This window comes from Lissotriton vulgaris, chromosome 2_1 (genome assembly GCF_964263255.1).
Source record: "Lissotriton vulgaris chromosome 2_1, aLisVul1.2, whole genome shotgun sequence".
Lineage (NCBI taxonomy): Eukaryota > Metazoa > Chordata > Amphibia > Caudata > Salamandridae > Lissotriton > Lissotriton vulgaris.
Window position 1 is genome coordinate 1,763,359,702 of NC_141687.1, and position 17,526 is coordinate 1,763,377,227.

The following is a 17,526-nucleotide window of genomic DNA, read 5'->3' on the forward strand; positions in this document are numbered from 1 at the left end:
TGTGTTAATCACAAGTGAAAATGGTATTAATGGCCGTGAAGTCAAAGTTGAGGCATCTCATAAAATAACACTATTTGTAGCTGAAAATGCAGAAACTGTTGGTGGGCTGGCTTTTACCAGAATAGACATAGGCGGTGAGTCAGGTGATGGCATTGGAACCTTTTCATATATAGCACTGTAGTACATCATGCTTCAACCATTCAGATTGGTTAAGTTATTTCTCATATCAAATGTCCAGAAACTGTAGGAGTTGCTCCAATAGAATATGCAAGTAAACTTTCTCATAACAGATCATGCACCAGAAAGCGGGTCTCACTTGAGGAGCTAGAAATGTATTAAAGTATAGTTTCCAGGTTTTGCTTAACCTGTTCAACAGTTCTCCTCCAAAGTAGAGTGCCATTGCTTCACTATGTTGGGTAGATGTCATTTTCATCCACTTTGGCATTTATATTGAGCTGACTTTTTTCCCTAAGTAGGAAAAAAATAAAATTTAGCAACCAGCTATCAGAATTGTAGTTGAGATTCCACCAAACACACATGAAAAGAAGGAACTGAAGAATCAACGAATTATTCCAAAAATAGTCTTAAAACCAGACTTTTTTTTTAATCATGAACTGTGCCTGTTATGTTGGAGGCATTAAATGTGGTGTGCAATAAATCGGCAAAATGTGTTGTAAACTTAGGGGTCGATTATGAATGCGATGAATCCGCATCCTCCGGGCCGGTGGAAGCCACCGCCGGCCCGGAGGATGCGGATTCACCGCTGCGGACCTGCAAAACACCCACCGCCAGATTATGATGGCGGTGGGAGCAGCGGCGGACGGCAGGTCCGTCTGCCGCTGATCCGCGGGTGTTGGCCACATTTTGGTGGCGGTGTCTTACGATGGGTTTGTAAACATGCCTTTCCACTGCGGATTTTCCGCCGTGGAAAAGCATGTGGACATTAGCTTCTGGGGGGCCCTTGCGGGCCCCCAGTGTGTCGGGAGTATTGGGGGGTGCACATAGGGGGTACCATAGGTGCCTGCCGCTTTGTGCATGCAAATGTAAAGCATGCATATTTAACCTTGCGGCGGGTGCTGCTTAAAGCAGCACCCACCGCAATGTTAAATATACAGGATGTGACTGCCAGGGTGGCGGTCACATCCTAATCCCAATGGAGGGAACGCCGCTGCCCCTGCGGACGGTCCCTCCACCTCGGGGGTGGCGGACGGACTCAAGTCCGTCCGCCATCCTAATCGACCACTTAGTCTGGCGGAGCTGCTGAATTTCAGTTGCAGGTCAGGCTGTTTACAGGGCAATTGTTTCTGACACACACACAAGTTAAAGACACCCGTTTATGTGTTAGAATCTCACACATGTTCAGCTTCTAAAAGCACAAATAAAGTATGTCCAAGGAACACTTTCAAACAGTTTTCGTGGGGTAAGGTAGAATGTAATACAGTAGCAACAACAATGAAAATATTTATCTGGTTGCATCAAGCACAAAAAATAAAAAAAAATACATCATAGTTATGGAAGCAAAAGTTAAAATGCAATGATTATTGAAACAATAGTCAATTGGAATTCATGTCACCACAAATACATTAATAACCGTATTCACACTCAAGGTATGACTTCAGCTTATGACAGCCCAGGGAATCACAACTATCCATTACAGGGAAAAAACACACCACCAGTAGAAGTGACTTAAAAATCATCCATAGATTTCCTAAACTTCACTGCTGTTTTAAAAAAAGACTGTTATCCTAAAGAACTTCATGCGATTTTACTCGTAGTGTTTTCTGATTGCGATAGAACCCCTTATGCAAAGAACTACTACAGAGCAAATTTCAGCAGTTGCCAATGACTGGAAAAAGTTAAAACCATCAATATACAAACAAGGGTGAATATTCCTTAATAACGGCAATAAAAGTCTAATTCTCACCCATTTATACAATGTGCAAAGTAGTACAAAGTGCATAGTGCTTTGACTGGAGGAATTATCGCACTGACAAGGCGTAAGCCTGCCTGACCATCCTCCTTGGCATGGAAATGCCAGCAGAAAGTGCACAGTGCATAAACGAAACCTTCTTAAATAAAATCGGAACTGAGAGTTGATAGGAAAAGTGAAATAAAATTGTAGAGAGGCGGGTAACAGGCTAAGCTCTACCATATTGCCATAATGCTGGCAATTGTGCGTGTTACCCCGGCTACGATATGACTCAATAATAATAATCTTGGCATTTGGAGGAATACTTTCAAGGTTTTCACAACAGTGTTTGAGACCAATCTCCTGATACTTTCTCTTCAGATAAAGGAACTAGGGAATCTTTAAAACATTGTCTGATTTTAAACAGTCTTTGATGACTTCTCTTGAAAACATTGTTATCTGAGAGCCAAATCTTAACCCACAGGAGCAAAGGGGTACTGCCTATACAGTCTTCAATGATCTCGAAGTCCAATTCCGTATGGCAAAAAAGGGTAGGAGCACTTTTCGGTAGCATCAACAATCTTTTAGTAAATGTATTTTCGATTATTATGAGCTGATGGTTTTTATCATGGCCCCAAACCCCCGCTCCATACGTGGCAAACAGGGAGACATTTAGCTCTGTAACGCACCACGCGCAGGAACGCCTCCTAAAAGTGGCTGAGTGAAATCTACAAGATTTCACTCAGTCACTTTTAGGCCAATGCAACGTCAAAGCCCTGCGCCTGCTTGAAGCAGGCGTAAGGCTTGACGCAGCATTAGTATAATGGGGCCCCCAGAGCATTGCTGGAGCTGTGTCGCGCATGCGATGCAACTCCAACAATGCGATACCTTTACGGCACAGATGCGTGACGCATCTGTGACGTTTTTGCCCCATGGTGTGCCGCATTGTAATGCGGCGCATCATGGGTGGCGGAGGCAGGGCGCACAATTACTGGCGCATCCCTGCTAATTTGCAGGGATGCGCCAGTAATTGTAAATATGCCCCCAAGTATTCTGGCGCACCCTCGCTCACAAAAACATCCTTAAGAAACTCAATCACTGTTCTAGTGTTGACAACATTTACACATTTATGGCCACATGTAGGTAGCCAAATACCGGTCGGTAACGGCTGAAAATTGGTAAATTTGCCATTACCGACCAGTATTTAGCTTTTTCCAATGTAAGTGGGTATAAATAAGGATTCGGTAATTTACCAATTCTGTAATTTAAGGAATCTGTAAAATACCGATTTCTAAAGATACTGAATCGGTAAATTACTGAATCCTCAATGTAGGGAGCACTCAAGTGAGTGCATTTGTGATCAGAGGATTCGTTTTTTACCACCAACTACAAGTTGGTGGTAAATATCGAAAACCATTCAAAAGCAAATTTGTGCTTTTTGAAAAGTGCGATGTGGCAGACATACATGCCCTTCGGGCATGTATGTGTGCCACATGTGCACACATGCACGATTCAGGGGTGCAACAGGGTGTCAATGTGACACCTTGCCACCCTTGTATATGTTCCCCCTATTACCGATTCGGTATTTACCGAATCGGTAATAGTGACTGGCTTCCCATTCATTCCTATGGGCATTACTGATTCAGTATTTACCGTATCGATAATACCAAATATTACCGATTCGGTAAAATTTACCGAATTTTTATCCACATACTATTTACCGAATCAGTAAAATTCGGTATTTTAGAATCGGTAAATATGGATTACCTATATATGGCCCTTAGTCACAACCCATTTAGATGTGTAATCCACCAAAAGAAGCACAAATCTCTCAGTCATGGGCATTAGTTCAAAAGGATCCATTATGTCCAAACCCAATTTAGACCACACTGTCTTCGGAACCTCAAGTGGAGGCAATGGAGCATGATTGGAGATATGAGATTTGTCATTGGTTGCACAGAGATGACACTCTTTACCCACCCTCTCAATCATCTGGTCCATGCCAGGCCACCAATAGCTTTCCCTCGCACAAGTTTTGGTGAGGCTCCTGCAAAAGATGCCCGTCGTGACCAAGACTTATCACTATATCCCTCAAACTACAAGGTGGATCCACTCTGTCCCCTCTCATGAGATTCCCTTGACAAAAGGGCACATCATTTCTTATCGCCCAAAAAGGCTTCAAGTCGTGATCCAGAGTCTTGTATTCAAGCCACCCCATGGTGATAAAGCACTTGAGGGCAGAAAACACCTTGTCCTCAACAAAAATATTGGACCACTCTTCCTTCAACAAGGTTGGTTCCATGGCCCAATTCACACCCTCAACATCGTCATCACAATGCACTCCAATGGCAACTGTGACTAATAGTCTGCAGATTTATTGGCCGGTCCTGGAAGATACTGAACACAGACATTTAACTCCTGGAGTCCTTCACTCCAATGTTTGAGTCTGGGATTCATATGGTCACTATGATGGCAAGAGAAAACTTGAACTAGTGGCCGGTGATTAGACCTCACCAAGAAAGGAATACCCCACAGATACAATTTTAAGTGTCTCACCGCCCAAAATCGACTTAACGCCTCCCTTTCAATGTAGAAATAGTGTACCTCCACATCCCTAAGCACTCTAGATGCGAAAGCGACCACTCTCTCCTCCCCTTCGACTACACGTGAGAGCACCGCATCCAAACCATTGAGAATAGCATCAGTGGTTAGAAGAGCTAAGCATCAAAATTTCCCAACGTGGGCATCTTGCCAATTTCAAACTTGACTGTTGAAAAAGCTTGCTCGCATTCTTGGGACCAGTTGAACCGTACTCCTTTCCTCAGCAGTACTCTGATAGGCTCAACCACACTTGCAAACCTCATGACAAATGTACAGTAAAACTCTGCAAGTCCCAGAAATTATCTAACTTGCTCCTTATCACTGTTAGTTGGGGCTTTCAGTATACTTTTGACCTGTTCAAACTTCGGTTGTTGCCCTCCCCTGAGATGACATGGCATTGGAATTTAACAGATGTCACCCCAATCCAACATTTCTGTTTCTTCACCGTGAGACCCCTTTTGCCCAACGTCTCCACCACACGCCTCCACACTTTTCTATGCTCCTTATCATCCTTCCCATAGGCCAGGATGTCGTCCTGGAAAAAGAGGACATTACTGAAATCGCCAAGCACCATCTTCATAATCCTTTGAAAACAGGCTGCCGCCAAGGCCAGACAAACAGGCATTCATGCAAAACGATATGCCCCCAATGGAGTTATGAAAGAAGTTTGGTGCCTAGAATCTCGGTGTGGCATCACTTGGTGGTATGCTGATGAAAGGTCCAAATCACTGAAAACCTTTGCACCCTACAACATACTAATGGATTCTGAAATGTTGGGAAGTGGTTGGCGATCCACCCAAATCCACTCATTCAACCCTCGCAAGTCCGCACACATCCTGACACTATTGCCTCCATCGTTGGGTGCCAAAACCACTGGGACCACCCACTCTGAGACCTCAATCTCTTCTATAATGCCTAAATCCAACAGCCTCTTAAGTTCCACTTTTAATGGCTCAACCATCATGTTGGGTACTCTGCGCACCTTATGTACACAAGGCTTAGCCCCCTTCTTTAGAATGATCCCATGTTCGAAACCCTTGAGAAGTCCCAACCCATCATCAAACACTACAGAAAAATCCTTGAAAAATCATGGTCTTTTGGGTTATATTAAGACTCGGGTTCAGGTCTGTACTACCACGCCCCTGAAGGACACGTTCAGGACCACGTGGTAGTGCATCATATTCAGGTCCCCTCCCCTTTACGTTGGAGGAAATTTTGGTAATGTTATCACCACAAGTTTGGCGTATATCAGTATCTGCTATTCCATGAATACCGCTTTGTGCATCTTTCTTGTCCTCAAAGCTTTTCCTTATTTCCTTCACCCAGCTTGATGTATTTTCTACCTCTTCAACAATGGATATAGCTTCCGCCAATGATGGATTCTTCTATAGCAGTTTCTCCTGTACTCTCTTACTGTTGGTACATCTGACCAATTGATCTCTGACTAGAGAGTCAAATACCTCTCCAAATTCGCATGTATGTGCTAATGTCTTCAAAGACGCAACTTAGTTGCCCACCTTTTCAGTAGGCTCCTGTACTCTTTTAAAGAATCTGTGACGCTCTAGCACAACATTCTTGTAAGGTCTGAAATACTGTTCCAGCATAGTCATTTTCATCTCGTATACATCCAAAGGCTCCCCATCATCATTACCAACAGGTAGTTCATCAATACTGTCATAGATGTTCCTCCCTTCCACACCAAGATTGTGTAGCAGAATAGCTTGTTTCCTGAAGGCAGAGAAGTTTTCTCCACCAGTGGCTACAATGTAGGATTCAAACAGTTTCTTCCATCTTTTCCAGTGCAAAATTGGTTCTCCCTTCTCTGAGAGAAAAGCAGGGAGCTGTGACAGACTGGTGATTGTCATTGTTACTATGGAGATCTCACAACAGTTTTTAAAAAGGTACTAGGTACAGTTGTGCTCAATGTATCTAAAAAATAAATTCCACCACAATCTTTGTAAGGCAATAAGCACAACTGTGCATGACATTGCGCAATGTCATAAAATATCCACATAAATGTCGACTCCAGGACCAGTGCGAGTAATTCTAAGAAATCCAAGCTGGCGGCCACAGCTATGACATCATCACGTCATATGTCATGCGTTGTGCTTGAGACTGCAGTAATGTAGCAAGGATAGGCAGTGAGCAGAGCTGGTCCTGATGTCGCATGGAGATCGAGCGGAGACAATGAAAACTCTCAAGGAAGCTCAAGGTATGGCTCGTGTGGAGGCTAGTAACGGCCAGAACAGCTTGTCCGCAACCTAAAATTAGTGAAGTTAGGCATCGAAGGAACGATGCATGGTATATGCTCTCACTCTACCCGCCTCTTGTTCTGACCGCAATTGGGTGAATCTTTATGTAGATACTCCCCTTTCAGATGGGAGGTCACAAAGTGGATTCTTATTTCCTAGTTCCTTATACAGTGGGTCCGGTAGGGGACATGGTGGTGTACGACGCCGGTCCCCAATCAATCGCTTGTCGCCAGTATTAAGATGGAGGTTCAGGTCACCTTTTAAAGTATTTACTTCTGCTCCAAAACCACCAATGGCATTGCTCGCTAGCACTGCCACAGTAACCGATCTCCAGTATTCCCACGGAGACCCCAACATTCTTGGCACAAGCTGGCAGGCTTAAAGGCATAGGAGATTAAACAGTTTCTTGAAAGCATAAGAGATCAAAGCCTTTGATGAAGCCTAACCAGTCCTCATTCCCCAGTTTGGAGGGGATTCCTGCTATATTCCATGAAAGGATTTTAAAGTTTATAACAGCATTTTCCTGCTCAACTAGTCCCTAAGCTATATTAGCAGGGACCTCAAATATGCCATCATTTACAAATCTACTTTTTCAAGTGCGTTTACCTCCTCACAATAAATGTTACATAAATTAACCAGACTTTCCACATCGTCTGGCAGATTGGGCTGACCCTGTCAATCAATATCAGTTAAACCAGACAAAACTTCAAAGCGATTTGTCTGCGTGATAGGCTGAGGGTTGGTATGGTTACAAAGATTGGGTCTGCGATGATCTTGTTTTTCTAAAAAGTTAGATCCTGTGTGGGGGTGATAAAAGAATCCTAGGGGATGTGCCCTAACAGGACCATTCTTGCCCATTACTTCCACTAATCATGTCAGCACAAAAAGAGCACATCTAGGGTCCCTAAATGTTAGGACCACCAGTCACCACTCACAGATTTCAGTGTGCGGCCTAACCAACCAACCTGCCGTGCCGTAATGATGTTACTAAGCAATTTGGGCTGACACATTATTTTACTAGTACACCAGTGGACTGGCTTATTAATCAGACTTTGACAGTCTTCGCGAGAACCAGGTGACAAAGGGGGAACTCCAGCAAGTACCAGGGTATAAGGGGTGCAGTCTGGCATTAAATTTAATCAATCTTGCGACCGATCCCTTGAGCATTCGTCTTCATAAGAGTGCTTTAATGATTATCAGTATGCGTAGCCACATCCCTTAAAAAGCTATGTAATGTTCTCCTTTTTGAGTCCTCCACCACTAAACAAAGCTTCTCTTCATTGTAACCCAAGTGTTCTAGGATAGGGCTCAGAGCCTCTAATATCATTTGACTTATTCCATTAAGAAAAGAGATGTCTATTTTCTCTAAAGAGGCCCCCTGCCATCAGCCCCTCTAGCTCTGTTAACACTCCCCTTTAAAGGTTCCTTCCTAGTCTGTCTTTTTTAGCACTGGGCACTGCCCCTTAGACTTAGAATCAGCTTCCCCCACCTCTGCCTGTTTGCTTTACCCCCCTGTGACTTATGGACATCTAGGTTCCTCAGTGGACATCTTAGGTTTAGATCGGCCGATAAGGGCGGGGCGGTGGTGGTGATGAATACGACTGATTATGAGAACAAAATCAGTAGACTGCTAGGAGTGAGTGAACATTACAAACTGCTCACTAGAGACCCGACTGAGGAGCTACAGACAATTATACACTCCATGGTAGCATCTGCCAGAGAGAAGAAATGGTTGACAGCCAAAGAAGCTGAGTTCCCGATTAATCCACCCCCCAGGGTACCAGCATTCTATATAGTGACAAAAATACACAAAGCACAGCGGCCCCCTCCTGGACGGCCGATAGTTTCAGGTATTAATTCAGTACTTGAACCTCTTTCGCAATTCGCAGACTTTTTTCTCAGTGAATGTGTGATTTCACAACCATCCTACATTCAGGATACAACAGACATTCTGAGGCACCTACAGACAGTGACATATGACCCTAATGAACAATTGTTAGTGACGATCGACATCGAGTCACTATACACGAACATACCCCAGGAGGCGACGCTGGTGGCAGCAGCTCGCTCCCTGGGGGAATGTGAGTGGTTTTATGACACCGCACCAACATTTGTGCTGCAATGCATAGAGATTGCGCTGACAACAAATTTCTTTGCGTATAAAGATCAGTTGTACCTCCAAACCTCGGGGACCTCGATGGGGGGAACATTGTCCTCTGGAAGAGATATATAGATGATATCTTGTGCATCTGGAGGGGTTCAGCAGTTGAATTGGACCAGTTCTTGACATGGCTAAACAGTCTTGACGGCTGTCTTAGATTCACATGGAATGTGGACCGCCATAAAGCAACATATTTAGATCTGGACATACAGGCCACAGACAATAAGATCACAACCACAGTCCATCAAAAGCCGACGGACAAAAATTCTTTATTGCACTATAGCTCTTTCCATCCTAGAGCCCTGCGGGATAACCTCCCGGTGGGGCAATTCCTGTGGTATCGCAGGAATTGCACGACAACAGGGAGTTTTTTGGAACAAACTGAGGAATTAACCAATAAACTCACTGCAAGAGCTTATCCACAGAAGGTAGTCAAGCAAGCATGCAAGCGGTCACTCAAGCCCTACTTGACAAACAGACCAAAGAACAGAAGGAATGTATTCCAATGGTCACCACTTTTGGCCCACACTCTACGAGAATTCGCCAGATAATCAGGAAACACTGGCACCTGCTAAGTACCAATTCAATGCAAATGCCACAACCCAGATTTACCTTCAAACGATCCTCCAGTCTGAGGCACCGGTTGGTCCACACACGACCAACATCAGCAGTGAAAGACTCGAATATTCCCCCAGGTCATTATCCATGTGGGTGGTGCACAGTTTGTGCACTCACCATCAAATCTAAATCAATCACACAATCCAGTGGAAAGACTTGGCATCTAAATAGTTTTAGCAACTGTAACACTATTAATGTCATCTACAGGCTTTCATGTCCGTGTGGGCTGCATTATATCGGTCTCACGACTAGGAAGATCAAAGTAAGAATCCAGGAACATCTGAGCACACTTAAAACAGCCAAATTGACCACTAAACTAGTGCACCACTTCACCACTCACAAACACCAACCCAGGGATCTGCGTTGGCTTGTTATTGAAAGACTGGAGGGGGACCAGTTTAATATGGAGAACAGACTCCTCAGGAAGGAGGCGCGCTGGATTTTTGAGGAAGCCACTGACCATCAGGGTCTCAACGATGGTATTGAATGGAATAGGCTAGCCGCCATTTAGCTGACATAAATGTACCATACATATAAAGATAAATATGAACATACAAATCTCTCATTGAGTTTATGGGGTACCCAGTGAATAATGAAATAGACAATCACTGGCTATATATAATTTCTCCTGTTGCCCCAGGATATATGTATGGAGTCTAAATATATCAGAACAGCGAGCGATATATCAGCTAAGCCACATCCAAAGGAGTCACTGAGACATGTAGGTTGGTATTATTACACATAGATGGCATTTAATAAATTCGTCTTTGCAATAATGCCCTCCTGTAACTCTAAGCGTCCTCTGTGCCCTTGTTAATTTATAGTGAAATTTGGCTGTAAGAATTCCAGAGCATACACATACAGTCAGGACATGTTAGAATGTGTGATATTGTAGAACGAGAGGCTGCAGAATATAGATCGCGCTGTAATCAAGCTATTAAAAAGACACAGCTAGAATATTACCCCGGTCTAAGATGGCTGCCGTGTAACATCCAATATAGCTACTCACTCACGGAGGGCATTCAAAAAATTTAGCTTTTTAATAATGCCCCCTCCCCCGGTTACTATTAACGCCCCTTGGGCTCATTTATCAACTGAGAATGAATTCTGGTTGTAAGAATTCTAGGACACATATAAAGCCAAGATATGTCAGAAGTTGCAATACTGTAGCAAGATAGGCTGCAGAATATAGATCGCGCCGTCACCGAGCTATTCTAAAGACATTCTTGAACTTTACCCCGATCTAAGGTGGCCGCCGGGTAAAATCCCAGCGCCGATCATGACGATTGGGTGTGCTGACCCACGTGATTAACAAGTGACCATTGTGCCGTGTTTAAAACATATACACCGGCGTTAGTCACAAAGACGAAGGGTGAGCGGAGGCCACACCTGTACGCGCAACCGGTAAGGAAACTACTTTACACTTTCTCTGGGCTTTGCCTACGATTTCGGCACATATTAGATTAGACAGAGACGAGGAAGGAATCACGAGGGCGGGATAGTCCCTCAGTGGCAGGCGTGTTGTTAAACAACTGGGCGCTGCCCAGTCTGAATAAATCTCAGCACAATACGGTGCACACGTCGTATGAGCCAAATGTGTCAACAATGTAATGGGACATTATAACCGGCAGTCTTGACCAGGCTAGATGAGTCGGGCAGAAACTTACTGAAGCCGGCAGTACACTATGAAATGGGCCCACGAGTCAATCATTTAAACAACATATGGGACATAGCAATTGGCAAGATTGGCCAGTCTGGATGCTGCACAGAGACTTGCAGCATACAATGATATAGGCACAGTGGCTGCATCGCATAACGATTAACGCTTAGGGTGCATGAGCAGGATATCTAAATGACAAATTGAGCATGCTCTTTTAATCTAACCTTATCCATCTTTTTGGATACCGACCAAAGGGCGGGCCATGGAACCTATTATGTGCTAAAGAGTCCAACCACCCCAGATTCTTCTATGGGAGCTGGTAGGCTCAACTACATAAGGCCACCTGGTAATGTATGAATGATACAAGCATGGCTAAGTGTTCAGCTGCCAGTTTGCAATTCCAGCGAGACACAGTGAGTAAATGTATGTGTGTGTGGGATTTTATACCATGCGTTACCACAGCTACAATAAAGGGAGAATTAAGCCGTGCAGGATTCACGCTGACCCAATAACCCTGATGAAATTGCCGGTAAAATGAATTCGGTGATGAAACATGTTGGTTGTTTTTAATTGAGCGGGCACAAGGCACAGAATAAACTTGGAGTTGCCAGTGTAGCTCAGCTCTTTTTATGGTGATGGGACCAGATCTCGAGCACAGGAGGTTTGGTACATCACAGTGGGTCACTAACATTTAGAACACATTTAGTCCTTTCTTTTCGGTTGGCAGTTGCTGATGATGAGAGCGTGAGGATCCAGGCGAGTACCAGTCTGCCATATCCTCCCCCGGGTGTTGCTCATGTGAGGCACTGCCAACCCCCTCCCCCTTTCTTCACAGGAGAAAGGTGTAGTGAGGTGTGGGATAAACACCTGGGTTTTACGCATACACATACTCTGTTTTACAGTTTTTTTCTTATTTTCTAAATTGTGACTATAATTAGCACACACAGATAGAAGGTGGCAGTATACCCTCTGTTTAGTAGATTAACACATTAATAACTAGTGGTCCCCGACCCCATAGTTAGTAGGGGCAGGCCATCGATTGTCTATGATGTATTGAGTGGGGGGTGGCCTGTATAAACCCCTGTTCTCTCCCCCTAAGGCTCCCTGTAGTTTAGAGTTAGATAGATTTAGATCAACTTTTTACAAACATTATCACTGGCAAAAATGTTCACCACTGGAGAAAGTGGTATTAAAGGTCTAGGTTCAGTGTCATTGATAAAAGCGTATGCGGAGGTCGGAGGAGATAATGAAGGAAAAGCGACATTTGATAGTCTACGCTCCGTCAATTCAATTTCCTTATTGAATACCCCCACAGATTTCTGCAGAAAACCGTCCAATGTTGCGCTCGAGGGTTTTAGGATTAGTGCAGCCTTCTACTTCCCATACTTAATAACCAGGGACACAAGATAGTTGCAGAATATACTTAAAAATGAGTCAATCATCAACTCAAGGGAGCTTGGTTCGTTGTTAGCAGCAGTAATGTAATGTAATGTAATGTAATGGACATTTCTACCGCGCTACTTCCACTCCAAGGAGTATCTTGGCGCTTACACAACTCAGATGGAGGAGTTGGAAAGGGAAAAGGATGTCCTGATTTCTGCACGCACATTACACTAGGGTCCTGCACAAGGCGTCAGGCAGAGAGAAGATCCAAGTTTTCAGTGCCTTCCTGAAGGGAGCTTCTTGGGAAAAAGACCGGAAGGAGAGGGGAAGTTTGTTCCAGGCCTTAGTTCCCAGTACAAAGATGGATTTGCCACCCTTTGTGGCCAGTTTGAAATGAGGTGTAGTAAGTAAATTCTGGCTTGCGGATCTCAGACAACGCGCTGGATAGTATCTTTTAAACCCCTTTCGTAGGTAGGTTGGGCCACGTTGGTGGAATGCCCTGAAAGTGATTAAGAGAAGTTTGAATAGAATTCTCTTCCCTATTGGCAGCCAATGTAGAGTGTTTAAGGCTGCTGAGGCTGACGATCTACGGGGCAGACGCAGTACGAGGCGGGCTGCCGCATTTTGGACCATCTGCAATTTGTGGAGAATGATTTTGTTTGCTCCAACATAGAGTCCATTGCAATAGTCCAGCCTAGAATTTATTAAGGCTACTGCGACTGTTTTCCTCGCCGATAGAGGGAGAAGATCAAAGAACTTCCTAAGTGCTTTAATGATTTGGAAGCACATGCCTGCTACTGCTACAGCCTGGGGTTTGAAGGATAAATGGTTGTAAAATGTTATGCCCAGATTGCGGGCGGATGCAATTGTGTTGGGTGGCACTTCAGCATCTAATGGCCAGCATGCTTTAGGGGAGAAAGGATTGTGGTTCCCTATAGGTAGAATTTCCGTTTTTCCGGCGTTGCACTTTAAATGGTTGTTGTTCATCCATTTAAATGTTGCTGCAAGACAGTCCCTAAGATCTTCCTCGGCACCTGGCCGTTCCCTGTCCAACACCAAAATCAGTTGGGTGTCGTCAGCGTATGAAATAGAGCTGATCCTGAATGACGCGATCAGATTCATCAGAGGTGCCATATATAGATTGAAGAGGACAGGGCTCAAACTAGAGCCCTGTGGCTCCCCTGAGCTGGCGTTTTTAGCCTCAGATTGATATGGGCCTAGCACTGTTATTTGGCGTCTGTCGGTGAGGAAGTTCCTACACCAGGCCAACACCTGTCCTCCTACCCCTGCGGCAGCCAACCGGTCCAATAAGGTGTTGTGGGACACGGTATCAAAGGCTGCCGACAGGTCAAGTAGGATAAGGATGGCCTGTTTTCCTTGATCCATTGCTGCTCTTAAAGTTTCAGTGGTGTATAATAGGGCTGATTCGGTAGAATGTTCTGACCGAAATCCTGACTGATTGGGGTGGAGAACGTTATTCTTCTCCAAAAAGTTAGTCAGTAGACTATTGACAAACTTTTTAGTCAGCTTGAATAGAATGGGTAACAAGGAAATCGGGCGTAGTTTGGAAAGGGTAGTAGGATCGGCAAGAGCCTTTTTTTGGAGTGGCTTAACAGCTGCCAATTTCCAGTCGTTAGGGATACTTGCTGTTGCCAGAGAGGAATTGATGATATTGTTAATCATAGGATTAACCATCTCTATTAAATGATGCAACACCGGAGGGGGACAGGGATCAAAAGGGGAACCCGATTTTCTGGCTAAAATAGCTTTAGCAGTTTCCTCCAAGGGTACTGGGGCGAACTCATCAAGACGGAGGGAGGATGTCGTCTTCACTATCTCTTCCTCATCCATTGTTGCCGTAGTTCCCGATGGAAAGGTCTTAGTAATGGTCAGGATTTTATTATCAAAATAGTCAGATATCGCATTACAGAGATCTTGCGATGGAGGAATCTCTTGCGATAGAGCTGAAGGATTCATGAAATCTTTAACAATCTTGAAGATTGCTTTTTGTTCTTGGCCTGCTAAAGAAATGGCCTGTAGATAGTGAGATTTTTTGGCTGATTTTATTCCTGCGTGATACTTCCATCTCGCTGCTATATAGATGTTACGTGCAGCGGTGTCGTAGTTACGACACCACCTCCGTTCTAGTGTTTTCACTTCGCCTAATTCAATCTTAAGAGTTGGTGAAAACCAAGGGACATTTTTTTTCTTGTTCCTAGGTTTAGAGTTCTCATTACTAGATGGTTTGAGCAGCGTGCCCGCTCCAGCAATCCAATCACAAAAGATCTGATAGTCTGAAGAGGTGCAGTCAGCAAGGGCTGGTAACCTATCTTTAAGTTTTTCAACAATATCAGGTCTCCTGGCTAGTGACTTCCAGTCCGGAATGGATTTTGTGTGAGGTTTATCATTACATTTTAAGGGGTTTATAGTGGGTTTCCAGGTCCCAGCTATATGAAAAGGAATTAAAAAATGGTCTGTCCATACCTGAGGACAGGGGGATTTGGCTGTCAAACTGGAGAAATTGGAGCAGATACAATCTAGTAGATGTCCAGCCTGGTGGGTGGGTTCCCGATTCACAAGAGTAAGGCCCAACACTTCAATTGTGTCCAGGAAACAGCTAACTCCAGGGTCATTTGGGGCCTCAAGATGCAGGTTGAGATCACCTAACACCGTGAAATTTGAAAACCTGAGAGTTAGATCACTCAGCACGTCACCTACAGAGTCCAAAAATGTGGAGGAAGGGCCCGGGGGGCGATAGATGAGGGCTCCAGAAAAAACAAGGGAGTCATGGATTGCTAGGGAGAATGCCAGTGCTTCTGACTCTTTTATTTCCGTCAGTTCTTCTATGGAGCATTTGAAGGTGTTTCGATAAATGATTGCAAGACCCCCTCCCCGTTGTTCATGTCTATCCAAACGTTGGATGAGGAAGTCATGTGGTAGGGCTATAGCTAAGGCAGGATTACACCATGGCTTCAGCCACGTTTCTGTGATAAAAAGACAGTCCAGATGAGATTCAGTGATAAGATCATAAACATTCTGAGCATTTTTCACTAAGGAGCGTGCATTAATTAGCCCGCCCCGAAGTAGAATAGCATCAGTGGGTGTCTCGATTGGCAGTTCAGGGCTTAGGGTCTGATGACAGTGGACACAACTGACCGGGCCATACCAGTTATGCGGGACTAAGGAGCAATGACAAGGAGCTTGAGGCCCTCGAAATGATAATAGAAAGTCACGTAACATACCTGAATCAAGAGGTACCGTGAAACAGTCGAGGAAATGCTCAGAGTCTCCCGCCTCTCACGCCTCCTTAGCGCTGACGGGCAGACTCTGGCTTAACTCAGGCGAGAGTCAGGCACTTCCGCTGCGCGTCACCGCTGCGCGGGGGGTGTGAGCTTTAAATACAGGCTCACCTGGTGTCCAAGCTGAGCACTAGAGCGCTCAGACAAGTGGCACGATCGAATTCCAAAACAGCCCCAAGATGGCGGCAAGGCGCCTCGAGTGACACTGAAGAACACAGAGTAATCCGCTCTACAAGCGGTGGGGGCACAATTTAACGTGCAGGTATGTGGGCGCGATGATGATTTATAAAACCAGGGGTTAAGAAATAAAGAAATACAAAAATATCAAAATGCGGTAAATTTTAAAATAGTAATAGCGCTGCGCGCCTAAACACACGCTTGCACTAACGCGCGTCCTGAAATAAGGCACAGCTTTCCCTAAGGTCGAGCAACTCTAGGTGCTCGCCTTAAATACAGGCTCACCTGGTGTCCAAGCTGAGCACTAGAGCGCTCAGACAAGTGGCACGATCGAATTCCAAAACAGCCCCAAGATGGCGGCAAGGCGCCTCGAGTGACACTGAAGAACACAGAGTAATCCGCTCTACAAGCGGTGGGGGCACAATTTAACGTGCAGGTATGTGGGCGCGATGATGATTTATAAAACCAGGGGTTAAGAAATAAAGAAATACAAAAATATCAAAATGCGGTAAATTTTAAAATAGTAATCGCGCTGCGCGCCTAAACACGCGCTTGCACTAACGCGCGTCCTGAAATAAGGCACAGCTTTCCCTAAGGTCGAGCAACTCTAGGTGCTCGCCTTAAATACAGGCTCACCTGGTGTCCAAGCTGAGCACTAGAGCGCTCAGACAAGTGGCACGATCGAATTCCAAAACAGCCCCAAGATGGCGGCAAGGTGCCTTGAGTGACACTGAAGAACACAGAGTAATCCGCTCTAGAAGCGGTGGGGGCACAATTTAACGTGCAGGTATGTGGGCGCGATGATGATTTATAAAACCAGGGGTTAAGAAATAAAGAAATACAAAAATATCAAAATGCAGTAAATTTTTAAATAGTAATAGCGCTGCGCGCCTAAACACACGCTTGCGCTAACGCGCGTCCTGAAATAAGGCACAGCTTTCCCTAAGGTCGAGCAACTCTAGGTGCTCGCCTTAAATACAGGCTCACCTGGTGTCCAAGCTGAGCACTAGAGCGCTCAGACAAGTGGCACGATCGAATTCCAAAACAGCCCCAAGATGGCGGCAAGGCGCCTCGAGTGACACTGAAGAACACAGAGTAATCCGCTCTACAAGCGGTGGGGGCACAATTTAACGTGCAGGTATGTGGCCGCGATGATGATTTATAAAACCAGGGGTTAAGAAATAAAGAAATACAAAAATATCAAAAAGCAGTAAATTTTAAAGTAGTAATAGCGCTGCGCGCCTAAACACACGCTTGCACTAACGCGCGTCCTGAAATAAGGCACAGTACACAACTTCACCTCTACAGGGGGCTTCCAGGTATCAGAGAACTCAATCCAAATAAAACAGCCAAGAGAGTTGGCCCAGCCCAGCCTCGGTCAGCCGCGGATGGGCGCAAATGGCCCGCTCTTGGCCCGGGCCAGTCCTGCGTGTGTTCTACGCTGCTGTAGCCCAACAAAGCTTTAG